Genomic DNA, 18,787 nt, shown 5'->3' with positions numbered 1-18,787 from the left:
ACAGTCAGTTAAGCGTCCGACTTCAGCCAGGTCACGATCTCGCGGTCCGTGGGTTCGAGCCCCGCGTCAGGCTCTGGGCTGATGGCTCAGAGCCTGGAGCCTGGAGCCTGTTTCCGATTCTGTGTCTCCCTCTCTCTCTGCCCCTCCCCCGTTCACGCTCTGTCTCTCTCTGTCCCAAAAAAAAAACAAACCAGAATGATACATTTGAAGTGATTCAGTCTACAAACAAAAACAAACACTTTGGTAAAAACTCAGCTGTTGCATTTTCTCTTCAGATTAATAGTCCCCCTGGGTCCTTCTATATCGGTTAGCTCTTAAGTGTCGGTGGCCTATCTACTCAAATATGAGCCCTATCTTGAAGGGATATGTTGTCTGAAAAACCCTAAATCTATGGACACAGTGGTACACAGCATGGTTTCACAGGCTTGAGAGTATCGGTTCAACCTTTGCTGCGCAGGCAGACTTCTCAACCAGTGTTGATCACAACCAGTATTGTGAACAAGTCCTGTGCCTACTTCAGGATCTTGATTAGATCTCTGCAGTATGCTGTTAGATGTTTCATCTTTCACATGCTGTAATGAAATAGGCAACTGGGATTTGGGAATTACAAGGACAGGCTATTCTAGCTATTAAACTGGCTTAAAATGAGTCCTCAACATGAGCCACCCTAAACACTGATTTGTTAATTTGTTCTGAACTAAAATTAGGATATTCCTCAAGTCTGTCACTAAACTGTTACAGTCTCTGTAAGACATTGTTGAATTTACAGAGATCTAAAGAAAATAACCTGGTTACCAGAAGGCCTTTGGATATGCTCTAGGAACCAGAGTGTCTGCCAGACATGATTGAGAGATACTTAGAATCAGCCTATTGTTCATATTTACCTGATTTGTGCTCATTACACAATATTCTGGAAACTGTGGCTTCCTAGGTACACTGTTTAGAGACAAGAATGTCCTCATCATCAGATATTCCTAATTATTGATTCTAGTACCCTGATTTATATATCAGACTCTTGTTAACTGGTGAGTATAGCACAGCATAAGAAACTCAGAAGTTTCTCTGGGTGCAAATTTAAGACCATAGTTACCTTCACCCACCAGGTGTCAGAACTCTGTGAGGGGGAACTGGTTAGTCCAGCTCTTCAGATACAACAAACATGCAGGATGAAAAAAAGTTCAACTACAGCACCCAGACACTGCTATCTATATTAGTGTCTTATGAGTGATTAGCCATTACCTGGTTCAAAAATAATTCACTCTTTTGCATGGAATTTCTCTTTCCAATCAGCCACTATAAACTCTTAGAGATTAGCCTTTTCTTAAATAGCATTTCTATTCAGAGCGAAACTTTTCCCTTCATTTCTTAAAAATTTAACATGCCCTTAGTACAGCAATATAGATCCATACACATACCACTTACCCTTTTATCCTTTTATTATTTCACTGTTTTAAAACCGTGTTACTTTTGAATCTAGAAAATGCTGTTCACAGCTTGCTTAATCTTTTAAATCCATTTTGGGATCTAGTATTGCCCCCATGTAGTCCTAGCTATATATATTAGCCTATAAAGATTTAAAAACAATGAACTAGGGAGTGTTCCAATCCAAGATGGCAACGTAGGAAGATCCTGAACTGGGCGCACCAAATATACACCTGTTTATAGGCAACTCCTCTTGAAGAACTGAGGACTGACTGAACAGCTTCTGTACAATAAAAGATACACCACACGGAGAACAGCAAGAGAGACAGACCTGGTAATCCACGTACCCACCCCTGATGCTGCAAACTGTAGTGGGAGGATAGTAATGAGGTACCAGGAGCAGATTCATCTACCCTGGGCCACAGAAAATAAAAGCCCTGGCTTAAAAGAGCAACTAGAATATAAAGTAGCCCTTGAACCCTGCTAAACGGGAGGGGAGCTGCTGCAACTCTTTCTGGGTTGGAAGGTCTAATATGTGCCACAGTTTATGCACCCTCCCACAACCTTGACAGCATAGATGGGAGCAGGGTCCAGATGTCCTAACCAGCCTGCCACCTCAGTAAGTCCTGACACCAGCCCCAGCTGTCCCACCAAGGCAGCCCCATGGTGGTGCACACCAGGAAGCCCTGGTCAGCGCTCACTATAGCTCCAACTATCTCACCACACTGAGGCAGGCACAAAGCACACTGGAACACCTCAGGCCTGCACCACTGTGGTTTCAGACAGCTTTTCAGCACACCCCCAGCTGATGCCTGTTTTCAGCTCAAGCTCCCCTGCCAGGACACCCACACTTGACCTTCCTTGCAGGGCACCCTCCATACAGAGAACCCTAGACTGACCCCAGCCTATGCCTATTTCAGCTATAATTGTCCAAGTTGTCCCCTTTACAAAGCACCCAGTGACGTGCCCAACCAGCAACCCATCTCAGCTCCAACTGCCCCCACCAAAGTACCTTCTGCACATCCCAGAACACCCCAGCTTACACCCACTTGGATTTCAGCCATCCTGTCAGGGTGCCCTCTGCATGGAGAACCCCAGGACTACCCATGGCTTGCACCCACTTCAGCATTTGCTTTCCTGCCAGGGCACCCAATGCCAAGAGCCTCAGGACCCACCCCCAGCCCACACCCACTTATCTACCACTCTTCTACCAGGGCAGCCCCAGCAGGGGGTACACTGCAACCCCCATCCCATGCCAGACAGCAAAAGTCACCAGATACATACAGTCTACACAGAGGACAACCACACATAAAGACCATTCCTTCAAGTTTAGGAGGAGTAGCTCTTCTGCCTAATTCATAGAAACAAACACAAAGTTAAGCAAAATGAGACAGAGGAATGTGCTCTAAATGAAAGAACAAGACAAAACCTCAGAAAAAGAAATTAATGAAATCAAGATAAGCAATATGCTTGAAGAATTTAAAGTAATTGATCATAAAGATGTTCACTGGACTACAGATAAGAGTGGGAGAACTCCATGAGAACTTTAACAAAGAACTGGAAAATAAAAACCAGAGTTGAAGAATACAACTGAAATGAAAACTACATTAGAGGGAATCAAAAGTAGATTAACGATGCAGAAGAATAATCTGGAAGATGGGGTAATGGAAAGCAGCCAAACTGAACAGCAAAGATAAGGATTTATTTTTTTTTCTTAAGTAAAATCTATGCCCAGCGTGAGGCTTGAACTCACAACTCTTTGATCGAGTCGCATGTTCTACCTACTGAACTAGTCAGCTGTCCCCCTCCTGCCACCCGCCCCAAATAAAGAATTTTTAAAAATGAGGATAGGTTAAGGGATCTGTTGACAACATCTAGTGAACAAACATTCATATTATAAGGACCCCAGAAGGAGAGAAAGGGGCAGAAATTTATTTGAAGAAATAATAGCTGGAAACTTCCCAACCTAGGGAAAGAACTAGACATCCAGATTCAGGAAGCATTTTAGAGCCCCCCCTAAGATGAACTCAAGGTCCACACCACAACACATAATTAAAATGTCACAGGCTAAAGAGAGAATTGTAATAGTAAGAAGGAAACCCCTTAAAAGCTCTCAGCTGATTTTTCAGCAGAAACTTTGCAGGCCAGAAGAGTGGCATTATACATTCAAAGTGCTGAACGGAAAAAAACAAAAACAAATAAAAAACCCTACAATCAAGAATACCTGACAAGATTATCATTCGGAATTCAAGGAGAGAGAGTTCCCATACAAAAGGTAAAGGAATTCATCACCACTAAACTGGCCTTCCAAGAATGCAAAAGGGACTTCTTTAAATGGAAAAGAAAAAAACATACTAGACATAAGGAAACTATATATAAAAAGATGTAAAACTGGCAACATAAACATAAACCATGGAGAGGGGAGTGAAAAGGAAGTTCTTTTTGAATGTGTTATAAATGCCCATGAATTCAATATAGACTGCTTTATATTTAGGATGTTCTTTATCAACCTCATGCTAACCACAAACCCAAAACCAAATTAGGTTAAAAGAAAAAAAGAAAAAAAAAAAAGGAAAAAGTACAGTATATGGGATATAGTCAGTGGTATTTTAACAGTGTTGCATGGGGACAGATGGTAGCTACATTTGTGATGGGCACAGCATAACAGAGTTGCTGAATCATTATGTTGTACTTGTAATATTGTGTGTCAGCTACACTCAAAGTGAAAAAAAGGGGGTGCCTGAGTGGCTCAGTAGGTTAAATTAAGTGTCTTGATTTTGGCTCAGGTCCTCATCTCACAGTTCATGAGTTTGAGCCCTGCTTTGGGCTCCTCTCTCCCCCTCCCTCACTCTCTGTCCCTCCCCTACTCATTCTCTCCCTCTCTTTCTCTCTCTGTCAAAATAAATATTAAAGGAAAAAAAAAAAGGAAATGAAATGAGGGGTTCTTGGGCAGCTCAGTTGGTTAAGGGTCCAACTTCAGCTCAGATCATGATTTCATGGTTCGTGAGTCCGAGTCCTGTGTCCGGCTCTGTGCTGACAGCTCAGAGCCTGGACCCTGTTTCAGATTCTCTGTCTACCTCTCTCTCTGTACCTCCCCCCTCACACTCTCTCTGTCTCAAAAATAAACATTAAAAACAATTTTTTTAATGAAAAAGAAAAGAGAAAGCCAAACATAACACTACAGAAAGTCAGCAATCACAAAGAAAGCTAGGAACAGAGAAAAGCTACAGAAACACCCAGAAAACAATCAACAGAATGACAGTAAGTATACAGCTATTAATAATTGCTTTAAATGTAAATGGTCTAGGGGCGCCTGGGTGGCTCAGTCGGTTAAGCGGCCTAAGCAGCCGACTTCAGCTCAGGTCATGATCTCTCAGTCCATGAGTTCGAGCCCCACGTCGGGCTCTGTGCTGACAGCTGAGAGCCTGGAGTCTGTTTCAGATTCTATGTCTCCCTCTCTCTGACCCTCCCCTGTTCATGCTCTGTCTCTCCCTGTCTCAAAAATAAATAAAACGTTAAAAAAAATTTTTTTTTTTAATGTAAATGGTCTAAATGTTCCACTCAAAAGACATAGGATGGTGGAATGGATTAAAAAATCAAGACTCATCTATCTGTTGCCCAAGAGACTTGCTTTGGGCCTAAAGACACATACAGACTGAAAGTGAAGGGATGGAAAAACTTATTAGGCAAATGAAAGCAAAAAGAAAAGCCAGAGTAGCAGTTAAAATAAACTTTAAAACAGACTGTAACAAACAGAGTCAAAGAAGGGCAACACATAATAATAAAGGTACCTATCCTATCTATGCACCCAACATACGAATCTAGATACATAAGGCAAACATAAGCAGACAAAGGGAAAAAATGGTAATGTAGTAATGGTAGGGAACTTTAACTCTCCACTTATATCAATGGATAGATCATAAAGGCAGAAAGTCAACAAGGACATTGTCTTTGAACAACACGTTAGACTAGATGCACACAATAGACACATACAGAACATTCCATCCAAAAGAGCAGAATACACATGCTTTCAAGTGCACATGGAGCATTCTCTAGAACAGATAGCATTAGGGGACAAAATAAGTCTAAATAAATTTAAGAAGACTGCATCTTTTCTGAACACAACAGTATGAAACTAGAAGTCAATCTAAAGAAAAAAAAATATACACGTGGAGGGTAAACAACATGCTACTACACAAAAAATACATGGAGACAAAGGGAAACGGAAACACAATGCTTAAAAATCTTTGGGACACAGCAAAAGCTGTGCTAAGAAATTTATAGCAATAGAAGCCTACCTCAAACAACAAGAAATTTAACCTTATGCCCAAGGGAACTAGAAAAAGAACAAAACCCAAGATAAGTAGAAGGAAGGATATAATGAAGATAAAAGCAGAAGTAAATGAAACAGAGTTTAAGAGAAACAAAGATCAAGGAAACCAAGAACTGGTGTTTTGAAAAGATAAATGAAATTGATAAACCTTTACCCAGACTCATTGAGAAAAAATAAGAGAGGACCCAAGTAAAATCAGAAATGAAAGAGAAGTAACAACTGACACCATAGAAATACAAAAGCTTGTAAGAGTATTATGAAAAATTATATGCCAACAATTGAAGAACCTAGAATAAATAGGTAAATTCCTAGAAACCTATAATTTTCCAAAACTGAATCAGGGAAAATGGAAGTCTGAACAGACCAATTACTAGGAACAATACAGAAGTGATAATCCAAAAACTACCAATAAAGGTCCAAGATCACATGCATTCATAGGTAAATTCTACCCAACACTTAAAAAGGAGTTAATGCTAATCATAATATTACCATAAACTTAGTGGCTTAAAAAAACACAAATTTATTATCTTGCATTTCCATAGGTTAGAAGTCTGACGGGTCTCCCTAGATTAAAATCAAGGTGTCAGCAGGGATGGATTTCTTTTGGAGGCTCTAGGGAAGAATCTGTTTCCTTGTCCTTTCCAGTTTCTAAAGTTAATTCTCCTCAAACTATACCAAAAAAATAGAAGAGAAAGGAAAGCTTTTAAATACATTCCATGAGGCCAGACTTACCTTGATACTAAAACCAAAGACAACAGACAAAAAGAATACTATAGGCCAATATCCCCAATGAACAAAGATGCAAAAATCCTCACCAAAATATTAGCAAACCATATTTAACAATACATTAAAAAGATCATTCAACAGTCAAGTGGAATTGATTCTGGGGATACATGGATAATTCAATACTGGCAAATCTATTACATATTTATAAGAGGAAGAGTAAAAACCATATCATCTCAATAGATGCAGAAAAAGCATCTGACAAAATTCAACATCTGCTCATGACAAAAAGTCAACAAAGTGAGTTTAGAGGGAACACACCTCAACACAATAAAGGTCATACGTGAAGAATTTGCAGCTTACACTTAATGATGAAAAACTGGGAGCTTCTCCACTATAATCAGGAGCAAGACAAGGATGTCCACTCTCATCACTTTTGTTCAACATAGTACTGGAAGTACTAGCCACAGCAACCAGAAATAAAAGAAACCCATATTGGTAAGGGAGGAATTAAAATGCCACTATATGTAGGTAAAAAGAACTATGCAAAGAAAACCCTAAAGACTTCACCAAAAAGTATTAGAATGAATTCAGTAAAGTTGCAGGATACAAAATTAATACACAGAAATCAATTATGTTTCTATACACTAATAATGAAGTAGCAGAAAGATAAATTAAAAACATAATTCCATTTACAATTGCACTACACATAATAAAATACCCAGGAATAAACTTAACCAGGAAGGTGAAAGAACATGTACTTTAATGAAAAAAACAATGATGAAAGAAATTAAAGATAACATAAGCAGATGGAAAGATATTCCATGCTTATGGATTGGAAGAATACTGATAAAATTCCTAATACACAAAGCAATCTACAGATTCAATGCAATCTCTATCAAAATACCAATAGCATTTTTCATAGAACTACAATAATCCTAAAATTTGTATGGAACCACAGAAGACCTCAAATAGCCAAATAAATCTTGAGAAGGAAGAACAAAGCTGGATTTCACATCCCAGATTTCAAGATGTAGTAGAAAACTGTAATAACCAAAACAGTATTATACTAGCACAAAAATAGATGCAGATCAATGGAACGGAATAGGGAGCCCAGAAATAAATACACACTTACACGGTCAATTAATCTATGACACGGAATGCAAGAATACACAATAAAGAAAAAGTCTCTTCAATAAATAGTGTTGGGAAAACTGGACAGCTACATGCAAAGACTGAAACTGAACCACTTTCTTACACCATACATAGAACCAAACTCAAAATGGAATAAAGACCTAAACGTGAGAGCTGAAACCATAAAATGCCAGAAGAGAACATTAGGCAATAATTTCTTTGACATCAGCCATAGTATAATTTTTCTGAATATGTCTCCTAACACAAGAGAAAACAAAAACAAAAATAAGTTATTGGGTCCACACCAAAAAAGCTTTTCCACAATGAAGAAAAACAAAACTGAAAGATAACCTACTGAATGGGAGAAGATATTTGCAAATGACATATCCAATAAAGGGTTAGTATCCAAAATATGTAAAGAGCTTATAAACTCAAACCAAAAAAGCCAAATAATCCAATTAAAAAAATGGGCATTTTTTTCCAAAGAAGACTTTTTTCCAAAGAAGACTTACAAATAGCCAACAGACACATGAAAAGATGCTCACCATCACTAGTCATCAGGGAAATGCAAATCAAAACCACAATGTGGGATCACTTCACACATTGCCAGAATAGTTAAAATCAGAAACACAAGAAACAAGTGTTGGTGAGGATGGGGAGATAAGGGAATTCTTGTGCACTGTTGATGGCAATGCAAATTGGTACAGTCACTGTGGAAAACAGTACAGAAGTTACTCAAAAAATTAAAAATAGAATTACCATACGATCCAGTAATTCCACTACCAAGTATTTACCCAAAGAAAATGAAAACACTAATTTAAAAATACCTATGCACTCCTATTTTTACAGCCAAGATATGGAAGCAACTCAAGTGTCCATTGTTGACACATGAATGGATAAGAAGATGTGGTATACATACACAATGGAATATTACTCAACCATAAAAAGAAACATCTTGCTATTTGCAACAACATGAATGGACCTAGAGAGGGTATTATGCGAAATAAGTCCAAGATAAATACCATAGGATTTCACTTATATGTAGAAACTAAGAAACAAAGGAATAAACAAAACCCAGAAACAGACCCATAAATACAGAACACAAATTGATGTTTGCTAGAGGGGAGAGAGGGTAAAATGGGTGAAGGAGAGTGGGAGATACAGCTTAACAGTAATGGAATGAATAAGTAATGGGGATGAAAGGTACAGCACAGGGAATGTAGTCAATGGTATTGTAATTGCACTATATGGGGACGGATGGTAGCCACACTTATAGTGGGCACAGCACAATGTATAGACTTACCAAGCCACTGTGTAGTACACCTGAAAATAACCTTATATGTCAACTATACTTCAGTGAGGAAAAAAGTGAACTCAACAAATGCCTTTACATCAGTTATCACACATTTTCTTGCATGCTTCATCAAAATGTTGAGCTATCAATACACAGTGACATTGCAAACACATTTAGAGATAAAAATTATTAAATGACCTAACAAGTTTTAAAAATTCCTATTCCAAAACACAGTTATATGTTCTATTACTTTCCTATTGCTTATCATAACATTACCATAAACTTAGTGGCTTAAAAAAACACAAATTTATTATCTTACATTTCTATAGGTTAGAAGTCTGGCATGGGTCTCCCTAGATTAAAATCAAGGTGTCAGCAGGGATGGATTTCTTTTGGAGGCTCTAGGGAAGAATCTGTTTCCTTGTCTTTTCCAGTTTCTAAAGACTGCCTTAAATTCCTTGGTTAATGCCCCGGTTTCCTCCATCTTCAAGGCCAATAAGTATCATTCTGACCTTTCCTGCTTCCTTCTACATTTAAGGACCCTTCGGATTATACCGGACTCCTCAAACAACCCAGAGTTATATCCCTACTTTAAGGTTGATTGTCAACCTTAATTCCATTTGCAATCGTAATCCCCTTTTGCCATGCAAGGTAGCTTACAGTTTACAGGAATTTGGATTTAGACATCTTTGGGGCACTGGTCTTCTCCCCACCATGTAAAATTTTTTTTCCATATATACCCTAAACATTGCTTTATGAAGTTGTCAGGGATTCACTTTGAAATTCAGTATTTTGCAACTATTAAATAACCTTCCTGATTAGCAAAGCAGTTTCTTCTACAGTATCAGTTTCACTCTAAATGGCAAAATGTGGGGGCGTCTGGGTGGCTCAGTCGGTTAAGCGTCCAACTTTGGCTCAGGTCATGATCTCACAGTTCGTGGGTTCGAGCCCCGCATCAGGCTCTGTGCTGACAGCTCAGAGCCTGGAACCTACTTTGGATTCCATGTTTCCCTCTCTCTCTGCTCCTCTCCTGCTCACACTCTCGTCTTTCTCTCTCTCAAAAGCAAAGTAAACATTAAAAAAAAAAAAAATTTAAATCGCAAAATGTACTTCTTGGGAGTCTACTGGATGTCTAATGAAATTTTCATTTTCCTATTTAACTAGATTATTGTGCCCTCTATAGGAAAGAAATGGCATGTTTGTCCAGCTACTGCTTATCACTTCAAAATTTTTGAGTAGTATAAAGATAACTAATACTAAGAAGCCATTGGGGAATTATACAGTCTCAATAAAACCACCCTAAATGGCCTTAAAATTTATTTCTTATGGAAAAGCTTAACTATGTTCTTATTTCATCAACCCTTCAGCTGGTGAGATGATAAGCTCAATTCTCAAAACCTATTATATACACCTTTTCAAAATTATAAAGCATGTAGCTGTATGCCAGTGCCAGAGAGAAAAAGCTTAAGTTCATTGTCAATTTATATCAAAACTTTCAATGAAAGAGGGGACGAATGAAATAGGATTAAGAGGTATCATCTTCTAGTATATAAAGATAACTATAAAGATAACAGCAGGATATAATGTACAGTAGAGGGAATATAGTCCATAATATTGTACCAACTCTGTAGGGAGACAGAGGGCAACTAGACTTCTTGTGGTAACCATTTTGTAATGTATGAGAATACTGAATCACTATGTTATAAACCTGAAATTAATACAACATTCTACTTCAATTATTCTTCAACTAAAAAAATTAGCATCTTAGTATACTTGTTTTACTTAAAAACTACAAAAAAAATAGTTTTGGAGGATTATCAGGTAGAGAGAGAGAATATATTTTCTTGAATTAAGGCAGATCCTAAGAGTTCATATACTGGCTCCCATCCTTCAGACACTTGCTTTTCAGGTTTCTACTTGATACTCTACTGGTGTATTTACTTAGTGAACAAGTACTCAAAGTAATTTCTTAGACTTTCAAATTGTGCTTATGTTTAAGTGCAAATAAATAAAAAAGTTAAATAAAAAAGGTATGTGGCTTACTTGGTTATGTTTTGACAACATGACTCCATCTCATAAAGCTTCTGTTGTCCCACATTTTCCATCACCACCATTGAACTTATTCTGAATATATCTCCAAAGCTGTAATACAAAATACAGTCGCTTTCATGTCATCTCAGCTGGTAGTGTGAGAAATCTTGAGATTGCATAGCTACTTAAAAATTTCAAAATATGCAAAAATAGGATGTATAAAATCAGGTAGCAATGCTTTATAGTCTAAATATATCACATCTACAAAGTTCAGAAATGTGAAAGTTAATTTGTAACAGCTTCCCTCTACAAAGTTCAGAAATGTGAAAGTTAATTTGTAACAGCTTCCCTCAAGTTATAAAAAGAAAAAAATGACTATAGAAACTTAATCTACTTTATGAGTTAAAAAATATATACATAAATAATACAGTTATTGAAGTTATAGATTAGAGACCACTAATTAAAAATTCAGAAGGCAAAGATGGGACACCAAATTATCTTAGCAAACATAGGAAACAATTCATTACACTGCAATACAAGTAAAATAGGCACTTAAGTAAAAGTAAAAAAAAACTGCAAAAATGGCTTCATTGTTCTAAAAATACTAGCTAATAATGAAGATTCAAAATACAGAATTATTAAACATCATCTATAGTGTGCTCTCTAGAAAAACTTTTTTAAAAGTTACTTCTGAAGACGAGTTATACATACCTGCACATCCTTAGTAATAATTCAATAGATTTACTCACTGATGAATAACAAACCTCCCATGTTATATTAATTCCCGTATCAAATGCAACCGTGGCCACTACTATCTAATCTGTTTTTACACTTTATGCTAAGTAAATTAAGTTAAAATATTTTTAATGTTTTTTTTTTTTTAATTTATTTTTGAGACAGAGAGAGAGCATAAGCAGGGGAGGGGCAGAGAGAGAGGGAGACACAGAATCTGAAGCAGGCTCCAGGCTCCAAGCTGTCAGCACAGAGCCCGACACGGGGCTCATACCCACAAACCGTCATGACCTGAGCTGAAGTTGGATGCTTAATCGATTGAGCCACCCAGGCGCCCCATCATTCTATAATTTTAGAACCAACTGAATTGTAACCAAGGCTCTACTTCAGTAAAGGGTTTAAATTTAAAAAAAAAAAAAAAAAAAAAAAAGAAAAAAAAAAAAAGAACTACAGAAGCATACCTTAGAAACATTTAACATGGTAGCTGAAATTCCTAATGTTTTAAAACCATTAACTGGTCTTCCGTAAGAGAGATCAATGGGCAAATCACAATGGTAAAACCTAAAAGAAAAAGTAACTACCTTAAAATTTACACTTTCTCCAGAATAAGTTTCTACCACTCACCTGAGGGCATCACACATTAATATACTTCCTATTTTTTAGCCTCATTAATAGAGGTGATAAATGATCATTAACCAAATAAGCAAATAGAAGATTACAGGGAAATCTCTTCCTTTATTCAATACTATAAAAATAGGGGCGCCTGGGTGGCTCAGTCAGTTAAGCATCCGACTTCGGCTCAGGTCATGATCTCACAGTTCGTGGGTTCAAGCCCTGCGTTGGGCTCTGTGCTGACAGCTCAGAGCCTGGAGCCTGTTTCAGATTCTATGTATCCCTCTCTCTCTCTGCCCCTCCCCTGTTCACGCTCAGTCTCTGTCTCAAGAATAAACAAACATTAAAAAATAATAATAATAAAAATAGGTATCATTTTGAATTTTTACTTTACTATCATTTTTTAACAATCAGTATTGGTAATCTCAGCAAAATAACATAAATCTAGTCAAATACTGCCCAGTTATATCAGGAAAAAAATACTACAAAGCTTTCCAAAGAAAAGATAGCAACCTGTATAGTTAAGAATGGTAGTTACATAAGCGTTCTTCCACACTCACTGTACCAGATTAATTTATGCTGAGTAGAAACTGATGAATAGTTTATTGACTGAAGTTCTTTTTTTTTTTAATATTTATTTTATTTGAGAGAGAGAGAGATGGCATGAGCAGAGTAGGGGCAGAGAGACAGAGAATTCCAAGCAGGCTCTACACTGGGAGCACTCAATGAGATCATGACCTGAGCAGAAATCAAGAGTTGGATGCTCAACTGATTAAGCCACCCAGGCACCCCTTGACTGAAGTTCTGAAAGTATATCACTTTCTCTTATTACTGAAACTGTCTGCAGCTATATAGCTATTCTACATTATTAAAATTGCTGACCTCTGTAGTTTGTTCCTTAAAATAACCTGAGACAGAGAGCAGATAAATTAAAAACTATACTCAGATTCAGACTTTATCAGGGATTTTACCATCTCAAATAGTCTCTCTGCTGTATTTTCACATTCTCCCTCATCAATGGTAACTTCTCATTACATTTAAACATGGGCAAGCCTCTCTCATCTTTGAAAAACCCTGGATAACTAATTTAGGGCACCCTCTCTTTTTCCCTTCACAGCAGTTCTTTCCAAAGAATATCCCATTCACTAGCTCCCCATCCTCAATTTCTCTCCCCTCTCTCCATTCCCACGTAAATTCTTTCTCCAAATGTACCCTACTTCAGTGAACAACTTCACCATTTGTCCCAGCCTAGAATTTGGGCGTCATTCTAGACTATCCCTTCTCCTACCCCCATCCAATGAATACCAAGTCCTTCTGAATCTACCTCCTAATTATTTCTATAATTCCTCCGTCTTCTAAACCACAATTCTGACAAGTCTCTTACCAGTATAAAACCCTTCCATGGTTTCCCACTAATCTAGGGAAGATTTTATAGTATCTTTCAAGACTCTTTCCACGTGCCTTGCCCCTCACTGCCTGCCACACTGAAATTCTTCCAGATTACTGATATTCCCTATACACATGTTCTTACTTTTGGGCTCTCAGAAATACTGCTCTGCTGAATGAACATTCTTCCTTACTCTGCTATCCTTTCTTTGCCTACTTATCCTTCAGCTTTTAGCTCAAATGCCACTTCCTCAGACAGCCTTCTCTGGACAGCCCCTAGACCAGACCTTTGCACTGACTTAATTCCCTATTAACACCTTTATCACAAAACCTTTACTGCAATTGCTTGCAATTACCTATACTCACTAGACTGGGGTCAATAAAGTAAGAACTGCTTGTTTGGGTAAATAAAGTTTTAATTTTCATCTAAAAATTTCTACATGGTTTTATGTAGGTTGAGTAGATTAATGATTAAGATTTAAAGAATCCCTACACTTTTCTCTGTTAATTTTCAATGTCTACAAGAACAACTGTTTTTCATTAACTTTTTTAAAAGTTTACTTATTTATATTGTAAAACAGACACCAATAGGACTTTAATAGCTAGAGAGGAAAAATCAATGCCTGGCCTCAAAGCTTCAAAGAATAGGCTGATTTTCTGTTAGGAGCTAACAGAGCCAATGCTCATTTACCATTCCAAAACTCATAGGGGTAAGAATTATGCTAAATATACTCTGTCTATGTTCAGTAAGCCTGAATGACAGCACATTTGTTTATAACATGTTTACTAAGTACTTTAAGCCCACTGTTGAGACCTAGTGCTCAGGGGGAATAGAACAAAGAAAGATTTTTTCATTGATAGTGCATCTGGTCACCCAAGAGCTCTGATGGAGCTCCATCTCTGATGGAGATGTCCAAGAGATTCATCTTGTTTTCACGCCTGATAACACAACATCCATCTGCAACCCATGGGTCAATAAGTCATTTTTGACTTTCAAGTCTTATTATTTACAAAATACATTTCATAAGGCTATCGCTGCCACAGATAGGGATTGCTCTGATGGATCTGGGCAAAGTCAATTGAAAACCTTCTGGAAAGGATCTGACATGCTAGATGTCATTCGGAAAATTCATTATTCATGGGAAGAAGTCAAAATATAAATACTAACAGGAATTCAGAAGAAGTTGATTCCAACCCTCATGGATGACTTTGAGGGTTCAAGATTTCATTGGACAAAGTCACTGCAGATACAGTAGAAACAGCCAAAGAACTAGAATTAGAAGTAGAGCCTGAAGACAGGAGTGAACTGCTGCACTCTCATGATAAAAATAACAGGAGTCATCTTAGGGGTGAGCGAATAAAGTGGTTCTTGAAGATGCTGTAAAAATTGTTGAAAGAACAACAAAGGATTTAGAGTATTACATAAACTTACTAGTTAATAAAGGAGCAGCAGCAGGTTTTGAGAGGACTGGCTCCAATTTTGAAAGAAGTTCTAGATAATAATGCCCCCTGCCTTCCACCAAAGATGTCCACATCCTAATGCCTAGAACCTGTATGCTACTTTGCATGGCAGCAGGGAAATTAAGATTACAGGTGAAGAAAAATGGTTCCTTCTTCCCTCTCCCAGCCAGAAGTGTCAGGGGATTTTTGTTCAGTATTCACCTTGAGAATCTGGTCAAACTCCTGAAAGTTAACTCCTGACTTACCCACACTGAACTTCAAGCAATTCGTGAATTGCGGCTCCAGTTTTCCTACCTTGCTACTGATTGCTGAGGTGGTTTCTTCGTGAGTCTCTGCTCAGAATCAGAGAATTTCTGTTTGAGAACTGATCCTGCCATTTGCTGTATAAACTTTGCAAGATGGCGGCTTAGGAGGACGCTGGGCTCACCGCACGTCCTGCTGATCACTTAGATTCCATCTACACCTGCCTAAATAACCCAGAAAACCGCCAGAGGATTAGCAGAACGGAGTCGCCGGAGCCAAACGCAGACGAGAGGCCCGCGGAAGAGGGTAGGAAGGGCGGCGAGGCGGTGCGCGCTCCACGGACTGGCGGGAGGGAGCCGGGGCGGAGGGGCGGCTCGCCAGCCAAGCAGAGCCCCCGAGTCTGGCTTGCAAAAGCTGAGGGGCCTGACGGACTGTGTTCCCACAACAAGCGCGACTTAGCGTCTGGGAGGTCATAAGTTAACAGCTCTGCTCGGAAAGCGGGAAGGCTGGAGGACAAAGGGAGGGAGAGCTGCTGAGCCCCCTGACAACAGAGCTCAGTTTGGTGGGGAGCAAAGGCGCTCGCCAGCGCCATCTCCCCCGCCCATCCCCCAGCCGAAATCCCAAAGGGAACTGGTTCCTGCCAGGGAACTTGCTCGCTCCGCGCAAACACCCAACTCTGCGCTTCTGCGGAGCCAAACCTCCGGCAGCGGATCTGACTCCCTCCCGCTGCCACAGGGCCCCTCCTGAAGTGGATCACCTAAGGAGAAGCGATCTAAGCCTGCCCCTCCTGCCCCCGTGCACCTTGCCTACCCACCCCAGCTAATACGACAGATCCCCAGCATCACAAGCCTGGCAGGGTGCAAGTAGCCCAGACGAGCCACACCACCCCACAGTGAATCCCGCCCCTAGGAGAGGGGAAGAGAAGGCACACACCAGTCTGACTGTGGCCCCAGCGGTGGGCTGGGGGCAGACATCAGGTCTGACTGCGGCCCCGCCCACCAACTCCAGTTATACACCACAGCACAGGGGAAGTGCCCTGCAGGTCCTCACCACGCCAGGGACTATCCAAAATGACCAAGCGGAAGAATTCCCCTCAGAAGAATCTCCAGGAAATAACAACAGCTAATGAGCTGATCAAAAAGGATTTAAATATAACAGAAAGTGAATTTAGAATAATAGTCATAAAATTAATCGCTGGGCTTGAAAACAGTATACAGGACAGCAGAGAATCTCTTGCTACAGAGATCAAGGGACTAAGGAACAGTCACGAGGAGCTGAAAAACGCTTTAAACGAAATGCATAACAAAATGGAAACCACCACAGCTCGGCTTGAAGAGGCAGAGGAGAGAATAGGTGAACTAGAAGATAAAGTTATGGAAAAAGAGGAAGCTGAGAAAAAGAGAGATAAAAAAATCCAGGAGTATGAGGGGAAAATTAGAGAACTAAGTGATGCACTAAAGAGAAATAATATACGCATAATTGGTATCCCAGAGGAGGAAGAGAGAGGGAAAGGGGCTGAAGGGGTACTTGAAGAAATCATAGCTGAGAACTTCCCTGAACTGGGGAAGGAAAAAGGCATTGAAATCCAAGAGGCACAGAGAACTCCCTTCAGACGTCACTTGAATCGATCTTCTGCACGACATATCATAGTGAAACTGGCAAAATACAAGGATAAAGAGAAAATTCTGAAAGCAGCAAGGGGTAAACGTGCCCTCACATATAAAGGGAGACCTATAAGACTCGTGACTGATCTCTCTTTTGAAACTTGGCAGGCCAGAAAGAATTGGCACGAGATTTTCAGGGTGCTAGACAGAAAAAATATGCAGCCGAGAATCCTTTATCCAGCAAGTCTGTCATTTAGAATAGAAGGAGAGATAAAGGTCTTCCCAAACAAACAAAAACTGAAGGAATTTGTCACCACTAAACCAGCCCTACAAGAGATCCTAAGGGGGACCCTGTGAGACAAAGTCCCAGAGACATCACTACAAGCATCAAACATACAGACATCACAATGACTCTAAACCCGTATCTTTCTATAATAACACTGAATGTAAATGGATTAAATGCGCCAACCAAAAGACATAGGGTATCAGAATGGATAAAAAAACAAGACCCATCTATTTGCTGTCTACAAGAGACTCATTTTAGACCTGAGGACACCTTTAGATTGAGAGTGAGGGGATGGAGAATATTTATCATGCTACTGGAAGCCAAAAGAAAGCTGGAGTAGCCATACTTATATCAGACAAACTAGACTTTAAATTAAAGGCTGTAACAAGAGATGAAGAAGGACATTATATAATAGTTACAGGGTCTATCCATCAGGAAGAGCTAACAATTATCAATGTCTATGCTCCGAATACCGGAGCCCCCAAATATATAAAACAATTACTCATAAACATAAGCAACCTTATTGATAAGAATGTGGTAATTGCAGGGGACTTTAATGCACCACTTACAGAAATGGATAGATCATCTAGACACACGGTCAATAAAGAAACAAGGGCCCTGAATGAGACATTGGATCAGATGGACTTGACAGATATATTTAGAACTCTGTATCCCAAAGCAACAGAATATACTTTCTTCTCGAGTGCACATGGAACATTCTCCAAGATAGATCATATACTGGGTCACAAAACAGCCCTTCATAAGTTTACAAGAATTGAAATTATACCATGCTTACTTTCAGACCACAATGCTATGAAGCTTGAAATCAACCACAGAAAAAAGTCTGGAAAACCTCCAAAAGCATGGAGGTTAAAGAACACCCTACTAACGAATGAGTGGGTCAACCAGGCAATTAGAGAAGAAATTAAAAAATATATGGAAACAAACGAAAATGAAAATACAACAATCCAAACACTTTGGGACGCAGCGAAGGCAGTCCTGAGAGGAAAATACATTGCCATCCAGTCCTATCTCAAGAAACAAGAAAAATCCCAAATACAAACTCTAACAGCACACCTAAAGGAACTAGAAGCAGAACAGCAAAGGCAGCCTAAGCCCAGCAGAAGAAGAGAAATAATAAAGATCAGAGCAGAAATAAACAATATAGAAACTAAAAAAACTGTAGAGCAGATCAACGAAACCAAGAGTTGGTTTTTTGAAAAAATAAACAAAATTGACAAACCTCTAGCCAGGCTTCTCAAAAAGAAAAGGGAGATGACCCAAATAGATAAAATCATGAATGAAAATGGAATGATTACAACCAATCCCTCAGAGATACAAGCAATTATCAGGGAATACTATGAAAAATTATATGCCAACAAACTGGACAACCTGGAAGAAATGGACAAATTCCTGAACACCCACACGCTTCCAAAACTCAATCAGGAGGAAATAGAAAGCTTGAACAGACCCATAACCAGCGAAGAAATTGAATCGGTTATCAAAAATCTCCCAACAAATAAGAG

The 18,787-nt window shown here is 39.1% G+C and overlaps 1 long non-coding RNA gene across 1 annotated transcript in view; it reads right to left on the bottom strand.

Moving 5' to 3' along the window:
• Window positions 1–198: 198 nt before the first annotated feature.
• Window positions 199–18,787, bottom strand: part of LOC122478322 — a 43,436-nt gene continuing 24,847 nt past the window's right edge. The window contains exons 2-3 of the long non-coding RNA XR_006295936.1: window positions 10,950–11,048; window positions 199–219 (exon numbers count right to left, since the gene is read on the bottom strand). This is a non-coding gene — a long non-coding RNA (uncharacterized LOC122478322). The remainder of the gene's footprint in view (window positions 220–10,949; window positions 11,049–18,787) is intronic.

Source organism: Prionailurus bengalensis, unplaced genomic scaffold (genome assembly GCF_016509475.1).
Source record: "Prionailurus bengalensis isolate Pbe53 unplaced genomic scaffold, Fcat_Pben_1.1_paternal_pri Un_scaffold_49, whole genome shotgun sequence".
NCBI lineage: Eukaryota > Metazoa > Chordata > Mammalia > Carnivora > Felidae > Prionailurus > Prionailurus bengalensis.
The sequence above is the reverse complement of the archived record's forward strand: the minus strand, read 5'-3'. Positions and strand labels throughout refer to the sequence as shown.